Below are 6,337 nucleotides of genomic sequence, written 5' to 3'. Positions count from 1 at the left end.
CCATTTTCTTGGGTGACTCATTAATTTCGTGGAAGAGCAAAAAGCAAGCTACAATCAACAGATCTTCTGCAGAAGCAGAATATAGGGCCCTTGCTTCAACAGCTTGTGAGATCCAATGGCTCCTTTATGCAATGCAAGACCTAGCTATCAACCACCAGCAGCCAACTTTGGTTTATACAGACAGTAAATCCGCATTATCCATTGCAACTAATCCAGTCCAACACGAGAGAACAAAGCACATACAAATAGACTGTCATCTTATTAGAGAGAAGTTGTAACAAAATATCATCAAGCTTTTCCATGTCCCTTCAAGATTGCAACTGGCGGATATATTAACAAAACCTCTAGGCTCTCTTCCTTTTCATCATGCTCTCCGCAAGATGAACATCCTCAATATACATGTTCATCTTGAGGGGGGGTGTTGGAATATAGCCTCACGGATTGAACAAATGGAATTAAAATCTAAAGCTACACGTGTTAAACTAGAAGAGGAAGAGGAGAGTTAGTTATTTCTGTTATGGTAGTTAGTTTATTATTTAGTTTATTATTTCTCATTTTCTCATTTAAGCCGTGTATATAAATATAGTTAAAGTACTCTGTAATTGATACCAATCAATTTCATTTCATGGAAGTTTTCCAATTCATCTTCTTTTGTATCTTCTTTGCTTCACGACTATGTCAATTCTCAATTCATCTGAAACTTGACACAATGTCTTGATGAGTTTGTTGGATTGTCCTGAATGACGTATACATTCCAGTATCAATATAATAGCCTCAACTGTCAGAGAAGAGAAGGATGAAGGTGATTTTAAATTGCCTACAACAAGCTTGTAACTTCCACTGAAGCCAATTAACACGCCAAGGGACCTGAGTTCCTCTTTATAAGAAAGGATTTCGAAAGTAACCTATATCGATGAAGGGGAGGTTACTGATTTGAGATGCAGATTCCCATTCATGATCAAACAAAACAGATCCAACTGGAGACATGTCACCGCTGGATGTACTCAGCCATCTTCTTTCTTTGATGGTATTGATGAATTTTTCCGGTGCAAGATAATTTTCCCTCAAAAACCTGATGAAATTCAAAACAGAGAGCACCTGGTTTCTAGTTAAAGTGGAGGAATCAGCAAGAGACATGAGATGCTTCCCAATAAATTCACATGCTTCTCCATACTTAAACATGACGCCAATTGTCTTCAGCTCCTCATATTTTTTTATTTGATCACCATAGAAACTTTGATCAATCAATGGAATATCAACAAGCACTAATCCGTTCTACAAAATGTTGCCCAGTGATGAAGTAAGCATGAATGAATGAGATGGTGGCCTGTAACCTGAGCAGCAATTGGTAGTAATCTTCAGCCAGCTACCTTCCTTTATGCTTGCCAAGAATCTCTCTGGAATGTGAGTTCTCCTACATTTCAGGTTTTGAATCCAATCCAAAAGCAAGAATGCATTTTGTTTGATGAGAGGTGCAGAAACAGCAGCAATTGCGACATTGGGAGGAGTTATATGAGGGATATCAGAAACAACAACATGCGTTTTAAGAAACTCAAAGAGCTATTCTCAAGAACAAGATTCACCTGCAAAAAAATCCCGGCGCAAGTATTCTTCTCCTAACTCAACATAGCTTTCACCTCTCCATGGATTTGAACCAGTCAATCCTGCCCATTTGCTTCGGTTGGCAGGGACCAGAACCCCTTTCCTCTGCCTGATTAGATTCCCATAGTTATCTACGAGGGGCATAATACCACATAAATAATCTACTTCAGATGACTCTTTGCGAAAGAGTGATATAAGAAGTGAACAAAGGTAATGGCGAGCTTCCGATCATTATTGATACATTTATTAATGTGAACTGCATAGTCATTTACATCCACAGCACCAACCTTGATGTTCTTGAAGCCATTGTTGTAAAGTCATCTTCTTAGAAAAGAATCGAATAGCTTCTTGTGTGTTTTGTGGCATAAAAAAATGACTGGCAAGGCAACGGAATTCTGTGTTCCAATTTATAAGCCACCTAGAATGACGACAATACTTGGATGAGGACACGACCTTATTAGAGTTTCTGCACTCATCTATGCTGCACAAAGATACAACCCCATCAACACCCAAATATTTTATGATTGGTATGCTTTTCATCTTGGTGCTGTCAAATTTTGACTTCCAATTCTCGGCAACAAATAGTAAAATCTCCAAACACACGTCCTCTGCGACTCCTGCAACAAGGTTAGAACTCTGGATGCACTTGGCATACCATTCATTGTTGACTGGTTCCACTCCTAAGAAACTCAATATGTGATCATACTCCCCTATATCAAGTGAAGAACTCAATATATACTTTCCATGGGATGAGAGATTAAGCAAGCTCACCCCCTGCTTCCCTGCCTTTTCCAAAATGTTCCAAAAATCAGGCATAAGCCTACCGACTTCGCATGGTTTATGAAAGAACTTTTGCTGCGTGTACGACTCACTTGGGACAATATTTTCTTTAACAAGCTTTTCCTTGATTGAATTCCTCACTTTGTTCAATTCTTGATAAGAAGAGCTGTTGACAGGGATGTACCTGAACATGGAAGCCAAACTTGATGGTGGAACATTCTCAGAAGTTCGAACTAGGGAGACAAAAGCATCGATAAAAGCGGAGGACACACAGTCAAGAATCCCTTGGTTCCACTTGCTGTCCAAGAGAATTGTTTCCCGTGACGATGCAAGAAGAAAATCTGCCTGAATTATAAAAGGGAAGTTAGTAACCATCTTTGTGGGAAGAAATGCATAGATCCCAGGTGAACTGGTCCCTCTGCTGAGACGCTCTCCAAGAGGAAAAGCCAACGTGATCACTAACTCTTCTACTTCCATTCTTCTTTCCACTCTGTTTTCATGTCTTACAGGGAACTTTTGCTTCCACATATAGTAGCTGCATTATGCATCAGACCCATTTTTCTTACTCTCAGCGGAGAGATGGAATGTGGAGGACTCAGCATCGATGTTCTTCCTCATCACATAGTTAGTCTCGCTTCTAATAGCAATTGCACTAACGGTATTGAGCTTAGGATCCTTATTTTGTTCCCTAACTGAGAGCCGCTTCAACTTCGTTAGGAATAAAAGAACTTCAGGATGAACACTTGAGAGCTGCTGCTTCACAGGTTTGACCTTATCAGGCTTCAAAGGTAAGACAATTGTTGTTGTAGGGAGAGAAGTTTTGGAACCATCTATCTGTTGTATATCATAGAGAGTTGGGTTCTCCTCCACCCATTCTGGAACTATGTACCCAAGGTTGCAATGTGGGCAAGGCTCTTCGTTAAATCGTATCTGATAACCATTGCTAAATATGTAGGGCTGAGCAGTAATGAGAAATACACTCTTGAACCCAATTCCTGCATTTTTAACCATATGGTAATTTAATTAGAAATAAAAGAACATACACATCCTTCCATTCTCACAGAGCCAAAAAAGAAACTAAAATAAAAATACATGAGTGATGGCAACTCTAGAATTAATAAAGCTGGGATCCATACTTCCAACAGCTTCCTTTAGTGTTGTTCGATTTTCAGATTAAAGTACTTTATCTTCTCTTTCAGTTTTTTCATTACAGTGAAGAATGTAGCTCATAATTCATTCGTAGTAATCGAGGTTTATATCTTATGATTGCACAGATCAAGTAATATCTTGAGCATTGAGAGAGAGAGAGAGAGAGAGAGAGCTGAGAACTGTCAAGGAATAAGCTTGTAATTTCTAGAAGTTACACTTATTGTAATCATCTTTCATATGACTTTCAAGGAGATGTTACTAAGTACTTCCCAAACATATTAACTTTCATGTAAGCATTTATCAGTTACGAAACAATATGTAAAAGTGATTTGGCTTAGAGATGTCAATAAATCTAACAAGTGCATGCATTATTGCAAAATCACAGTGTCAGAGGCAGGGCAAGATTGAGATAACTTGTCAGCTATGTTTTTATTTATCAAAAACAAAAAACAAAACCCCATCAAAGTAAACACCACATTCTCAAACGCATGACAACTTATGAATCTTGATGACTCATCACCCCAAAACAACTTTTCGTAGCAATTTCCACCATTGCTGTTCTCAAGATTGTAACCCCATCATCAAGATTTTTATGCATATATATATGCATGCTCGTTCTGAATTAATCTGAGTGAAGTCTGGATGTATTACATAGATGATTAGATGCTAGCATTTTTAAGATACGTGAGAATGGTGCAATATCGATGGTATAAAGTACAGGAGTACGTAGTATTATTAATTGGAGTGAAAAAGTAGTATATAGGCAGTTACCTTTCTCTCCAATATAGCCGCGTTTCCTGTTGCCTTTCTTGGTGGACCGACCAACACTGCAAATGGAGTCTATGTTTTTAGAAGAGAAACCTTTCTCGTTGTTGAAAATAAGTAATGTTGATGGAGCTCCCGTGCCCGTAATGTCCTCCGAGGTTATCAGGAACTCAAGCGATGGACCCACCCCCTCCATGTATTCGTTATCCTCCGCATTCTGAGACACATGATACATGCATGACAATATTTAAATTCACCAATATCATCATGTATCTCTATTTTTAATATATATATATATATATATATTATATTTGCTTACTTTGTAAGCTGGAAAGACACAACTTTCAATACATTATTATCTGGCCTATATATCATGCATCCATGCATGCATGTGTTCCGTTTCATGATTATTCAACAACCTTTTAAAAATGAGTAATGCTACATACAGTCGTGGAATGCGCAAACGCCGTGCAGTCGCTTTGAAAAAGAGTGGGGTTCACTATTAAAAAATTAATTTCTTTTCACGTGGGTCCCTTATTTATTCACTTTTTTCAAAGCGACTGCACGGCGACTGCACGCTCACGACTGCAAGTATCATTTCTCTTTAAAAAATGAAAACTAGCTAGATCAGTTTATTGACGATGCTGCATGCAGAAAGCATTGCATTTATTGGACTGGTGAAAATGAAGGTGTTAATTATATAGCATGATTTAAATCTTTGAAAATGAAATCTCAAAATCTCATTTTTCTCGGAAGTCAAGTACTAGCTAGCATATACATCGATCATCATGATCATCACGAAGATCATCAAACACACACACAAAGCTGCAAACCATGCATATGAGAGAGAACGAGTGAGGAACCTGAATGAGTTCCATGAGAAAGTGGACATCCTTGGCGTAAAGTTCAGCAGAGAGGTTCTTGACGGCCTGGTGAAGATCCTCCGTCAATGGGTTCAGTTCTCTTCCGATTGAAAACTTTTTTCTACGTATCTCTTTTATGTGTTCTCTCGCCGTCATTTCCATACCTTCCCAAAACACACGCACACTGACACAATTACCACCAGATCTTAGGCTATAGCCAGAGAGTACTAAAAGTATATAGTCAGAGATAGTGTGAAGCACGTATTTATATGCCGAGTCCCAAACAAGAAAAAAAAAAAAAAAAAAAAAGGTCTTGGGACTGTACGTACGTATTTTTTGTAGGTACAAAAACTGCTTTTGCATTAACTCTGGAACGCAATTCGACGACCACTAGATACCTTTCGTCACGCCTGTTCGCTGTCCAAGGAATAGGCTAGGAGGAATCCACCGGTGGAAGACCTAAGGTCGTTTTGTTTTTCCAAGTTAGAACTTAAATCAAACATTAAAAAAACTCTAAAAACAAAATAATTTATATAACTTTGTAAAAATTGAATCAAATTAAAATTTAAAACTTACATCCCAAGGTAATTTACTTTGGATGGTTAGAAATAAAGACAGATTCACCATTGTCGAAATGAAAGCTGTATTAAGAAGTAATTATTAAGTAGTTTATGAACAAGTTTAAGAAAATTAAGTGGTTTGGCCAACATACCGAACCATGTATTTCATATCATGCATTATATATTTGTACAAATGTGAGAGTACATGATCTTACAGAATATACATTAATGACTGATATACAAGATAAGAATTAATACACTTTACATAAATATCATGAGTGTACTAGATCAATGGGATTGTGGAGCGTGAGTGCTGGCCATGTGCAGAGGGCTGAGTTCCATGTTTGTAGGGCTTAATATCTGGTGACTTGCTGTCATGATCTGTTGGTGTTGGTGATGTTCTTTCCAAAATCTGTCTTCTGTAAATGAGAGAACCTAACAGTTTAGAATATGAACCGAGAACCTCCACCCATTATTCTGTCATTGAGTACTGCAAGAAAAGAATCAAAGCCCACCCGGCCAGGTCTGTGTTACCTGATCCATCGATGAGGACCTCAAGAGCTGATATAGGCCATTTTTTTTTTTTTTTTTAATTTGCCAACTTCCAAATTTACAAAA

The 6,337-nt window shown here is 38.0% G+C and overlaps 1 pseudogene; it reads right to left on the bottom strand.

Annotated features, from left to right (window-relative positions):
• Window positions 1-666: 666 nt before the first annotated feature.
• Window positions 667-5,321, bottom strand: LOC108989256 (annotated as a pseudogene).
• Window positions 5,322-6,337: the final 1,016 nt, after the last annotated feature.

This window comes from Juglans regia, chromosome 7 (assembly GCF_001411555.2).
Source record: "Juglans regia cultivar Chandler chromosome 7, Walnut 2.0, whole genome shotgun sequence".
Classification (NCBI taxonomy): Eukaryota; Viridiplantae; Streptophyta; class Magnoliopsida; order Fagales; family Juglandaceae; genus Juglans; species Juglans regia.
The sequence above is the reverse complement of the archived record's forward strand: the minus strand, read 5'-3'. Positions and strand labels throughout refer to the sequence as shown.